Source organism: Hoplias malabaricus, chromosome 3 (assembly GCF_029633855.1).
Source record: "Hoplias malabaricus isolate fHopMal1 chromosome 3, fHopMal1.hap1, whole genome shotgun sequence".
NCBI lineage: Eukaryota > Metazoa > Chordata > Actinopteri > Characiformes > Erythrinidae > Hoplias > Hoplias malabaricus.
This window is the reverse complement of record NC_089802.1, coordinates 46,028,388-46,041,860: the sequence shown is the minus strand read 5'-3', so window position 1 is coordinate 46,041,860 and position 13,473 is coordinate 46,028,388. Positions and strand designations below refer to the sequence as shown.

At 37.8% G+C, this 13,473-nt stretch overlaps 1 protein-coding gene across 2 annotated transcripts in view; it reads right to left on the bottom strand.

Annotated features, from left to right (window-relative positions):
* The window catches only part of arhgap9 (Rho GTPase activating protein 9), a 43,961-nt gene extending 31,867 nt beyond the window's left edge, over window positions 1-12,094 (bottom strand). For both annotated transcript variants that reach the window (XM_066665026.1, XM_066665027.1), the window contains exon 1: window positions 11,979-12,094. The gene's annotated coding sequence lies outside the window, so the exon portion shown is untranslated. The remainder of the gene's footprint in view (window positions 1-11,978) is intronic.
* Window positions 12,095-13,473: the final 1,379 nt, after the last annotated feature.

The window sequence follows — 13,473 nt, the reverse complement described above, 5'->3', positions numbered from 1 at the left end:
AGCTCAGCTAGCATTCATGAACATGCGATATAAGACTATTCGCTATAGTCAATAAGCATTCCTAAAACACATTACAGACCATCCCAAATAAAGTGGAATTACGAATTCCAAGATGGTAAGTGGGCTGTAAACAGAAAAAAAATTATTTTACATGTCATGTTATTCACTATGCTCTTCCCAAATGTTGGAATGAAGCAGAAATATGAGCAAATATTCACATTTCCTGGTAATATTACATTTTGAGTACGATGCAAAAATATTAGGTGTGGACTTTAAAGAAAAAAGAAACACTTCTAATGATGTAACTTGAAAGTGGGAGGAACTTTTGAAAACTATAAGCACATATACTCGAAGGTGGGCTGAAATAATAGTATCTAAGCTAGGTAGCTTTTACAGATAGGAAGTGAAATATCATATCTATATTTAATAAGCCTCTGTAAGTGACTGTGATGGGTAAAGATGTTTTTAATTATCATTGGGAAACCGAAAATGGTTTGATGAAGTATCTCTTTAATGTACGCTGGGTTTTATAGACAGAGTTTCAGAGGACATAAATGGACATGAGGGTTTCAAAAGACACAAACTGACATCAACACAAATAAGGTAGTAATTATGAACTCTGTCAAATCAATTGTTTATTACATAAGATGACAATTAACATTCTAAAATGCTACTTGTTAAATTCCTCTTTAAGATTTAAATGTGTGTTATTGTCTTCAAACTATACTAAACTATAAAATTGCCACGGCTAACCACTTGACACTATACATTTAAAATGAACTATGTCTTACAGGACAAGTTAAGATATCCAGTAGTATATTAAACATAAAGCGTCACTGTTGAACAAATTTTGTTACCCTAATGTTCATTACTGCAGTGTGCCCACATACATATATATATATTTACCTATTCCACCTACAGCAGTTAAGCATCAAGTAATGTTTCAGTCCAGCCAACCCAACTAAATCAGGTCACTCATATACATTCATTCATTCGTTATCTGTAAGCGTTTACCCAGTTCAGAGTTGCGGTGGGTCCAGACCCTACCTGGAATCATTGGGCGCATGGCGGGAATACTCCCTGGAGGGGGCGCCAGTCCTTCACAGGTCAACACACACACACACACACACACACACATTCACACCTACAGACACTTTTTGAGTCGTCAATCCACCTACCAACGTGTGTTTTTGGACTGTGGAAGGAAACCAGAGCACCCGGAGGAAACCCACGCGGACACATGGAGAACACACCAACTCCTCACAGACAGTCACCCGGAGGAAACCCACGCGGACACAGGGAGAACACACCACACTCCTCACAGACAGTCACCTGGAGGAAACCCACGCGGACACAGGGAAAACACACCACACTCCTCACAGAGAGTCACCCGGAGGAAACCCACGCGGACACAGGGAGAACACACCACACTCCTCACAGACAGTCACCTGGAGGAAACCCACGCAGACACAGGGAGAACACACCAACTCCTCACAGACAGTCACCCGGAGGAAACCCATGCAGACACAGGGAGAACACACCACACTCCTCACACCTGGAGCGGGAATCGAACCCACAACCTCCTGGTCCCTGGAGCTGTGTGACTGCTGATTATGGCTGATTTTGGAACATATTCCCAAACAACTATAATAAGCGGTACTTTAGTGAATGCCTTGAGCACCTTTCTAACTGGATGGTACAAAACATTCTTCAGTTAAATAAAGAATAAAGACAGATTTTTTTATTTGGGATCAGGAGGTGAGGTACAGACTAGCTGCATATCTGGATTCGAAATAGCTCATAGCTCAAAGTCTGATCTGAGTTTTAGCAGTCAGGTAGTCAAGTCCTAGTAACCTCTTTGCTGGAGGTGATCCGTAGTCTGAGCCTCTTCCCTGGGCATATATTTGATATAAATCCTGAATCTAAATTCATAGTTTCTTTGCCAAATGTGATCCGTATTCTGAGCCCATTTTCTGGAGGTGATCTATATTCTGAGCCTCTTTCCTGGACCTGAGCTATATTCGTAGTCTCTATGCTGGAGGTGATTCGTATTCGTAGCCTCTTTGCTGGAGGTGATCCATTTTTATCCCATGCTATAAGGCTGTGGGCATCCAGTGTGTGCCTCCCTTATCCATTGCTTAATTAAATAATGCATGAAGGTGTAAAATAATCAGAATCCATGTCCATTACTATATTTTACGCTTTTAAGTATTTTATTGTTTTTACTGTTACTGTTACTGCTACTGTTATACTCTATAAATAAACCTGTTTAATCTAAGATGATATTTTAATATTCTGGGTATATTTAGCGTAAAGAAATATATCTGATTCTCAGTGAGGGTAAAAATTCTGCTTTAAAAAAAATCAACTTTTTCCTTCCTTGGGCTTGAGCTGTATATAAACCAAAACAAACAGAAATCAGCAGACAATTTACAGCCTGCACAAACACACAGAGGCTCATGTGGTGCCTCACACAAATACACACACACACACACACAACGTTCCAGTAGAGTGGACAGAAGCTGCTGTACACCCAACCTGTGCCAACAATGAAGGGCACGGAGATCAGAGAGAGAGGGAGCATCGAGAAAACAATATAGTGGAAAGAGAGCGAGTGAGCGAGAGACAGAGATACAGAGAGAGAGAGAGAGAGAGAGAGAGAGAGAGAGAGAAACTGGGAGCTAGAGAGAGAAATGGCAAATGAGAGACTGAGAATGACAAAAGGGAAAGTGAGGCAGATCAATAGAGAGAGAGAGCGAGAGAGAGAGATGACGCAAACACAGCTTAGTATAAATTACTATTTTCAGTTTTCTCTGATGGGAAACAATGTGAGGAATGGCATAAGCTCCATATTAAAATATTAACAGCTAATGTGGAAACATGCAATACTCAGTGTTCATGTAAAAAAAATCTGTAAACTTTTGAGCTTTGCCTTACCGAGTGAGTAAATGTGTGTGTGTGTGTGTGTGTGTGTGTGTAAGAGAGAGAGAGATACTTCCTATCTCCGCATCTCACTCCTAATCCCAGCTGACTGAGCCTGGATCAGCCTCTTGAGCCACAGCCCCTCCATTCAGATCAGATTTAGAGGAGAGTTTTAACTGCCAAACTCTTGGTACCAGCACTAAAGCTGAATGATTTGGAGAAAATACTCTATATGGCCACATGTTTGTGGACATCTGCCAACATTATTCCTTCTGCACTAACAAATGCAACACTTCTGGCTAAGATTTAGATTAGACATTCATCAATGAGAATGAGTAAGGTCTGGTGGTCCTTATATAACTAGTTCTGTATCACCAACACAACTCCGACTCCTAGTAATGCTCTATCACTCCTGTCTAGCTGACAGTTGGTACTATGAATAATGAATCTGGAGCATGTCCTTTAATTTCATGCTTTTCTTTGGAGATTAAGCTATGTGCATAACAGAACATCTGTGTACACAATGGGTGAACTGTAAGGCAGACACATTTATTAAGTATAAAGGCTGTTTTTGACCAAAAACCAGTACATTAAGCTGTCTGTCATATAACAATCATAGCATAACTTATTCCCTTTTTCACAGTGATCCATGTTTATAGTAATGCATTATTCACAGCATTAACTCAAAGCATTGTTGTCCAATTTGAGCTGCAGCAGTCGGAGTAACATTACTCCTGCATATCACAGCATTGTCTGTTTGTTTCTTTAAAAATGACTACCCTTTTACTGTCTGGAAAACTCTTTTGTAAAACACCTTTGTATGTTTTAGAGTGCCTGATGAATTGATGTCCTGGTCGACTCTTAAGATCGTAGTTTAAGATCGAAGTCAGAGAAAGCATGCTTCATTTTTTAAATATTCCTTTTATGCTTTCCTTTTTAATGCTCTAGTAATTTCTCAATTCACATTTTTACTATTATTAAACAAATATTTATCTTAATTTAATTATATTGTCTAATGTTTTATTGATTTCTGTAAGGTGCCTTGCTGTTTTATATATTTATACTAAAAGCACCTTGATTTAATATATTTTTATGTATGAAATGTGGTTATAAATATGGTCATTATTGTTAATAATGTATTATTGCCTATTTTTCCAGAATCTATACTGAAAAATGGCTTAAAAACTGAATGTAGTGCCAGACTGAAGATTTAGTCGTCAAACGCATAAAGCATATATATTCTTCATCACTCAGGTCACACTTGCATTGTACATATCTTTCACTCTCTCTCTTTCTTCTTCTCTCTCTCTATTACAGAGTCAGCTTGCCGTTTCAGCTCGCTTCAGTGATTCAGCCATTGATTTTAGCTCCTTTCCAGTCCCAGGACACACATCAGATAACTGAGTCTCATCCCACTAACAATTGCACATTCATCAGAGATCAGAACTAGACATGTGCTGACATTCAATGATACGTACAACTGCAATATTCAACACATGCTTTTCTTATTAAGGGCAGTTTAAAATACCCTCGCTGCATTTTAGTCCCTTTGCAGTTTGAAAAGAGATTTTTATATCCAGTGCAGCACTGTTTTCATAAAGTTCTACTACACTGCCACATTAGCCATGTCTCAAAGCTGAGGACGCCATTAAGGAAGGTCATGTTTCTTGGTGGTTATGTCACTGAAAGCTGTCCTGTTTTGTAGGACCCTGCAAAGATGGCCTAGATATCAAACAACCCAAATTATTTGTCCTTCAGATCCTTAAGTCACTCACAGTTCTTCCATTAAAACACTAGAGAAACAGCAAAAACAGGTGCAAAATATGTTATGTATCATCTTTTTTAATGCTATTTCTCCAAATGAATTTTTGAGCTTCACCAATAATTAATGCTATCAACAAACAACTTTACAAATTAATGCTATCAACAAACTCTATATCTGTGCGCATATATTGAAATAAATATATGTAGTGATCCTGAATGCAAAATTATGCTTAAAATCTGCAAAACAGGTTGGGTAATTATGGCAATATTATATTTTATACTGAGAAACGATTGTTCTAAACAATTCTTATTCCAAACATCTCATTCCCGTTGTAAAATCTCAGGTTGTGGTTTTGAAAATGGCCATCATTTTTAATTTTTTTTAAATCAGCTGAGCCAAACAATCTATCTAAAAATGTATACATAACACTAACCCAAATACATCAAGACAACAATTATAATTAGTGACTTCAGGGAATTAAGGTGCACCCATTTCTGACAGAGTTCTTCAGTAGTCATCATGCCCAATGCCAAGTGTATGCAAAGTGGTATATAGTTCCCTAGCATTAGGCTGTAGAGCAGTGGAACTTTGTTCTCCATTCAATATCTTTAGGATGAGGTGGAGTGGTGTTTCGTGAACCAGAACCTTTCCTCACTAATATTCTGGTAGCTGAATTCAAAAAAACCTTCACAGCAATGTCCAAAGTACAAAGAAGAGTGGAGACTGTAATAGCACAGAGGGATAACACACAATGAATACTCTTTCATAAGCACACAATTAATATCCAAATATTTTTTCTTTTTTTTTTTTCATTCAGTCACGACTAAGCGTTGCAGCCGCCACCCCCCCCTCCCCCCCAGCCCCGCCCTGAACTATTCAGACCATTAGTGAGGATGAGGAAAAAGGCTGTAAGACTGCTGTTTATCTGTACTTAAAAATATTATTAAAAGAAATTTATATTTATCATTTATATGTGTTTTTGTAGAATTTTATCTCACAGAAAGCTTAGTGCTTAGCTGTAATCATCTGAGCTTATCTCAATTGTTTCCCACAGCTGATAACTTTCACAATTATTTGTTTATGTTGCAACAAGCAAATGGGTATTGGGAGTGTTTTCATCAGCTGGTGTGAGGCAAATAAATGTAAATAAAACAAAGCAGAAGCATATTTACAGAGGCACCACGGACATAAGTATCAACACCCAGACAGCAAAATCCTGAAGCAACAAAAGCAGCTAATGAGCTGGTTTAACTGATCTCCATGCATTTGCCTTAATAATTACATACATTATACAAAGAGAAAAAAATACACTTTTTATGAGAAATTCAAGATCAGCTAAAAGTGTGTTATTTTACCAGGGTTTCTCTAAAATGGATCTTATAAACTACATACTGTTTTAATAATAATTAAACAGAGTAATATGTCATAGGAAGCATGTTATATTCAGACGACTGCCCTGTTACTTATCGGATCATTGTTCAGCTCTAACACAGACATCAATTTACAGTGGATTTGTAGCCTGTTCCTTTCAAAAGAGGCCAATCAATTCACTCAGCAGTATAACAGATGGTAATGAATTGCAGCACGGTGACCTAAAGCCATTCTCTCCTCCTAAATTAGTGAAAGCACACCATCAGTACTCTCCCTGTATAAGGAGGAATGTTTATGTGTTTGCACATATGTGAGAGTGTGTGTATGTGTGTGTGTGGCTCAAGGATCACTTTTAAACTTCAGAGTGAAGGCACACATGTACAAAAAACAAAAAAAATAAAAAAATAAAAAATAAATAAAACCCTCCATCTAATTCTCAGGCAGCAACTTGCTCCAGGGAGTGTACAAATGCAACAATCTTTGCATCACACAGAGCAATATCGTTCCCTCTCCAGCAACCAACCAATCAGCAGTGCCCAAAGAGCTCCGAAGCAATCCTATTGGTGCGCTTGGAATTTTGGCATAGTAACTGAAAACGTAATGGAGAGGAGCAAAAGTAAAGCATCAGAGCAGAACGACAGTTGTTCAATCACACAGTGACAGAACCAGCGTACTGTCTCCGTCAGCTGTTGAAAGTAAATAGATCTCAGCAAAATAGTAATGTAATTAGGCAAAGGGCAGTATACTACTTTTATTTCTCTCCAATAATCTGCTTTATGACTCTGACTTCAGTAAAGGACCTGTCCTTTTCCGCCCTACATGATCCTTTATGGCAGGAACTCTAAAGCCTTATACACAAAGCCTGTGTTTGCACTCTGTTTTGCATGATCTGGTCTCAGAGGCAATAGAGATAAAAGCAGCAAAGTTATATGAAAGAAAGTATTATGCATAATCACCAATACAGAAGAACAGTACAACAGTGATGTTCAACATTTTCTCCACCTATTACTAATGAAACATAGGGTTGAATACCATGGACAAGATCCCTGGAAATTCCCACTGATACAAACTACACTCATAATAGAAGCTAACAGGCAGGTGCTTCAGCCAAACCATCTGCCTTTTGGCTTCTATTATTTGTGAGTCTCTGAGTCTTCTGTTCTTTTCTAAGTAACGGAAAATGCCTCAAAGCTACTGTCCATGGCCATTGAGCATATGTTCAAAATGTGGCTGAAAAACATAAGAATATTCATTTAAGGCAGACTAAGGTGGAAAGATTTTAAAAAAGGTCCCCAGAGCATGAATGAGCCATGCAGCGTGATAATGTTCTGTGTGTGTGTGTGTGTGCGCAGAAGGGAGGGCAGCACGTGTCTGTGTGATTTTTCCATTCCAGACCTTTGAACACAGAGATGAGTCTAGGTGCTCACACTGAGCTTATCCTATTATATCTGCATCCATATCAATCCAGAGAGAGAGAGAGAGAGATACAAACATAAGAATAGTGACAGATAAAACAAAAAAGTGGTCAATATTTAAAATTACATATTATTTCTAATACTATGTATTTTATAACATGAAAAACATGACACTGACAATAAAATATATACATTTAAATTTAAATTATATACAGAGCCCCTAATAAGTCAGTGTAGAAAATAAATATTTTGAGACTTTAATCCATTTAGTAATATTCTTTCTAATTATAAAAATTTGTTTTTTTTATAATGTCATCTCCCAATTTTATAAATGGTTTCTTATATTATGTAAGCTACCCCCGAATTACGTCTCTTTCATGTGAATAACTGAAGTGAACAATTCAATACATTAAGGAAAGGAATTAAAACATGTATGGAACACTTTTTGTTAAACTAAGGGAATTATTTATTGAATTGAAAAAATGTTAAAATCAGGAAGTGATTTTTTTTTCTACCTTGATATTTTATTGCTCTTCGTAATGAGGTTCAATATTCAGTCGCTAACGTATTATTCAGTTAAAAATATTTACAAATTTAAAAAAATAAAACAGCCATAAAAGCCTTTAGGAATTAAGGACTCGGAGAAAGATGTGGGGGAGTATGGATAGTGGATAACTTGGGACAGAAGACTATGACCGAAACATACACAGAAACATGATTCAGGTTAATTTTAAAACAGTAGGAAAAAGGGTGTTTTTGTTAATATGCAAATGTTTTCCTTTTCAGTCCCTGAGTATTCAAAACTCACTGGCTGAGTGGTGTTCTCCAAGATTCATTCAGACCAGTTTCTTAGCAGAAATATGAAATAATGCTGGGTGCCCTGGTTTAACTCACCAACCACGAGATACGATAGCCCCAAGCTAATGTTCCACCTACACGCAGTATAAATATATACACACACAACACAAAACCTTTATTTTATGTCAGCTGACCTTTACCTGTTTATCTTGTGTGAAAATGTACAAATAAAATACTTTTTGTGACACAACACCTGGGTACCTGGACTTCAAATTTGTATTCTTTTTGTCCTGAAAATATGATTAGAAAAGATCTTTTTTTCTCTCATTCACTCACTCACTCTCTCTCACACACACACACACACACACACACACACCTGAGAGTGTATGATTATCGCCTGGTAGGGCACGCTAAAATGAACAAACTTCATAAATTCACAATTACAGCAGATCAGTTCAGCAAAGCATCAGTGTGACTGTATGTGTCAGTGCATGCATGTGTGTGTGTGAGTGTGTGTGTGTCCGCATGCATTTGTGCGTTTCTCTCAATGTGAGTTTGAGCATGTGTGTGTTTTAAGACCATGCGTGTATGTGTGTTTGTGTATGTGTATATCTGTATATGTCGGTGTGTGTGTGTGTGTGTGTGTGTGTGTGTGTGAGCATGTATGTATGTGAGAGAGTGTATGCATGTGTGTCAGTTTGCATGTGAGCATGTGTATGTCTCAGAATACATGTGAATTGAATGTGTTAGAGCATGTGTGTGTTAATGTGTGTGTGTGTGTGTGTGTGTGTGTGTGTGTGCGTGTTAGTGTGTGTGTTTTTTGGTGTGTGTGTTTCTATGTAGGGTCAGCATTTAACACATTATGACATCATATTCTATTGACAGAAGTACTTTCCTCTGACACAAATACTTGCTCTACATAACTGACTTTTAAGAGACAGGACGGATGTTAAAAACTGCTTGCCTACAGCTTGAGAGGGAGTCAGTCAAACTGAAACTGTGTGCGCAGTATAACCAGAGTCAGAGCAGCATGTTTAAAGCTGAGTGAGTTGTCTTACGGTTCTGAAACAATGATGACCACATCCTTTTTTCCGTATCATGACTTACACTGCCATCCTGAACCTCAGAGTTGAGGACCGGATCTAAACAGAGCAGTTATCTAAATTCAAAAGTATTAAAGCGTGGATCTGTACGGCGCTTCATTCTTTATGAAATTTGAACACAATATCAAGGTTCTATAAAAAAATAAATATTGGAATGGAGATATGAGGTTTATGAATGGTTCTTTTACAGAGTGCTGAAAAATTCTGTGTGATTCAGCTTTAAATTTCAATACCTAGTTGGTGTGCCTAATCGTTTTTATTCCAAAATCTCGTCTTCTGACTGTCTGTCTAAATTGTGTTGTGTTTACATATTATTAACATCAGCATTTCTTGTTATGTCTGTCACAGCCAGTAAATTTACTTATTTCTGGGTGACACCCTGATTTCTGTTTTAAGCCACACCCAGTTTTGGTGTGCTATGTAAATAAGGTACTCAAAAAAAATGTGATATAGGAATCAGTCTTGTCAAAGTATTAATATTACTAAAAGTATGAGTAGGGAACCATGTTGATGGGCATCCATATCTAATTCTGACTAAGGGTGGGCACTACGATGGCACATTATCATAATACATGATATAATATAGGTATCATCAGTACTTCTAAAACACTCAGCAACTGCATATTTCACCAAATGACAGACTTAGAACAACACAGAGCAACCAAAACTAGTGTAAATTTACTGTGTATGTTTAAAAAAGCAGTAATTAGCAGGAAGAAAAATGAGTGGTCTCAGCTGGCCTTAAAGGTAGTTTCCACCTGTTTTTAAAGTCTATTCTTTAAAAGCTAGTTTGTTCTTTTTTCAGTAACATCAGGAAATACACTGATCAGCCATAAAATTAACACAATATTGTTAGTGTGTGTTATGATGGTACTAGTGGATCAGACACAGTAGTGTTGCTGAGGTTTTACACCTCTCAGTGTCACTGCTGGGCTTGTGGTCATAATGTTACAGCTGATTAATACATGTGTATTTACAAATTGATTTTTTGTGAAAATCGTTCATGAATTTTGATATCAAAACTTCTAAAGCTGTCTGTTTTATCTTGGCATGGCTGTCTTGGAAGAAGGTTGTGAATTGCTTTCATACCACAGTTCTCTGCTCATTGCTCACTAGCAGCTCAACGCAGTTAGAAAAGTCGCAGCATTTCATACTTTTTCACCAGGAGCTGAAGATAATGACATGTCATTGTTTTATATGCCTTGTTTCATATCCTTTTATTTAAACATGAAGTTATTTGTTGTATGTGATTCATTTATTTCACATAAATATATTGCTCTCTTTATATAGTATATAGTATTTTGATGTTATATTTGGCACCAATCTCAGTCTAGACTGGCAGAGGGCACATCATTTTGAGCCTTGTGCAGTGATTATGCAATATTACAGACTCCACTGCCCTTACATAAAAGTCCACTTGCCCCCGGTGCTTTCCCACATTGGTCATAAATGAATCCTGGAGCTGTGCTAGTGTGTAGATTATCCCCTACCATGAGCTGCCCTGCCTACTTGCCCCTCTGTCCTGTCTTTTTCTCGTTCTGTCCAGCTCATGCAATCATCATCCTGACACACACACATAACACACTTTTACACACACACACACACACACACACACACACACACACACCATCCCTCAGTGGCCTGTTCAATGGCCCAATTGTGCACTATGTTTTGTTTTTTTTTTCGTCTGAGAGGTATGAATAAATTCAAACTGACAATGAAGCCATGCCAGCCCCTCTTGTGTTTTTTTTTTTTTTATCTATGAAGAGTGAAATGACAGAATAGTCACAGACAGGTTTTAAAGGGCCAATAACAAAAAAAAGTTTCCTCACTTTTTGCCCATATAAAAACTTTGATGTAGTTTGCAAATATGTTAGTAATATAAGTTTCAAAACTTATATTGATTTATTTCAAATATGAATATACCCATATTTCAAAATGGTCATTTTAAATATGGACATTTAGTTGCAAAAATTAATTTTAGTATAATTTCCGATGTCTCTACATTTCTTAGTTAACCTTTACGACTTAAGTGTGAATGAGATGTGTATACTGCATCATTAAAAAGCTGTCCTAAAACTAATTGTAAAGCTTTCAGTTATATAAATATATATATCCCCACAATGTATATAACCTAAATGGAACTTAGGGGAAAATAATCATAGAATGTAGGATATGGACTCTTTAATGTTAGTGTTAAACCAAGGCCTTGAAGGAAAAAAAAAAGAAGATAAGACTTTCCAAATATTTTCCAACAGCACTGAGAGTACAGTCTGCAGGAGGTAAATAAGTAGCTGAACACAAAGCTGCATGTGGAGACTGGCACAGAAAAATACTTTAAAACTGCTTTGTCCTTTGTGCTAAATCCCACTGTTCTCTCTCTCTCTCTTTTAATACTCTGGCTTTGTCATCATACTGAGACTTATACACACTACATGTCCCATGAACTGAAAACGTCCCAGTCAGTAACTAAACAACTGCAGAAGGTTAAAGACATTTCTTCCCTTTACCCTGTCAAACTCTTTTCTTACACCCTATAACAGAGGAGTATGATATCGAGTAAAAGTGGCTAAAGTCTAAAACATGAGGTTGTGTTTATCTCACCCGTTGTAGCAGGTGCATCCGCGAAGTGTAAATCCAAATATTATAAAATCAACAATTCACTTTATTCTGCTCCTCTAACTCTCCGCTTCGGTTCCAACTCTCTGTCACTGTCACTCAGCCGAGAGAGAGAGAGAGAGACTGTTAGTGCCTTCACACGTGACAGCGAGGGGGGGGGGCGGGGGGGATCTATCTGGCTGTGTTCCAATTGGCGTACAGAAGTAAAGAAAACTGTACTAACCATTGCCCTCTAGTGAAAGCCCTTTTATTTGCTCAGAACAAAACCACAAATATAAAATAACTTTAACGAGTTAAGGAAAACAAGCTCTTGTCCTTACCTTCAATTTATGTGAGTAATATAAAATTCCAAGTCGTTTTTTATTTTTCAATTGTTCCATTTTTACTCGGTGGATTGGCTATTCAAAACTGTCCGCAGGTGTGAGTGATTGACTATGTGAGTGTGCAATACCCTGGCTTGTGGACTGGCTTGTTGTCTACAGATTGGCTTTGTACTTACCATGGCCCTGAACAGGATAAAGCAATTATAGAAAATGAATGAATAAACACTGCACTAGTGGTAATGTGTCCAACCCTATGTCACCACTGGTCCAGGCTGACACTGTCCATCTTCACTCACAGCTGTCTTGCAGTCTTGATACACCACCAACTGAGGCTGGCTTCAGACTGGCTCAGTCCTTCCCATGGCAGCTGTAGCTTTGGACAATGTTTCTTTTTCTGCTTGGGGTTGAACAGCCAGACTCATGTGTCCGGTATAAGCAGCTTCCCTGGACAGTGCATGTTGTAAGTGCACTTCTGACTCATGCTTGTGCCTCCTTGGTGCTGCTGCGTGAGCCACATATATTTGCAGGCAATGGATATAATCAGCTTCGGTGACCGTCACCAATTTCCACTCTGGCTTGCACCCTTTCTTTATCCAGCCCAACTCCAAGGCCAGTCCTCTGTCCTCTGCTTGAGGAGGCGCTGATGTCAATGTGATGTTGCAAACTCTTCCATATACTCCTCTATCAGTTAATTTAATTAATTTTTATTTATAGTTTGCTTTCTTGCAACTAGTATTGCCACAAAGCAACTTCACAATCCAGGGCCTAGTGACGGTTGAACAAGGCTGGACAATCATTCATCAGCACTAAATCACTCAGGATTGTTTAACACAGATATGAAACATACAAAATTTATTTTGATAAGTCCCTCTGGGTGAGTGTTTATAAAAAGATAAAAGTGCAATAGTAGCTCCAGCAGGCTTAAGAAGAAAGTAAAAGAGAGAAACCAAAAGTGTAACACAGACATGAAGGCTCCTTGAGATCAGTGCCTTTCTGCTTCACTGTCAACAATCCTGAATGAATGTGGGAAAACAGGGCGGCAACAGCATAAATATCTCAGATCTGACCAAACGCAAATGTAGTGCTGATAATATCAGCATTCTAACTTAAGTTTAAGATTTTAAATTCCAGAAAGAAAGGAATTGCAGTAGTCCATA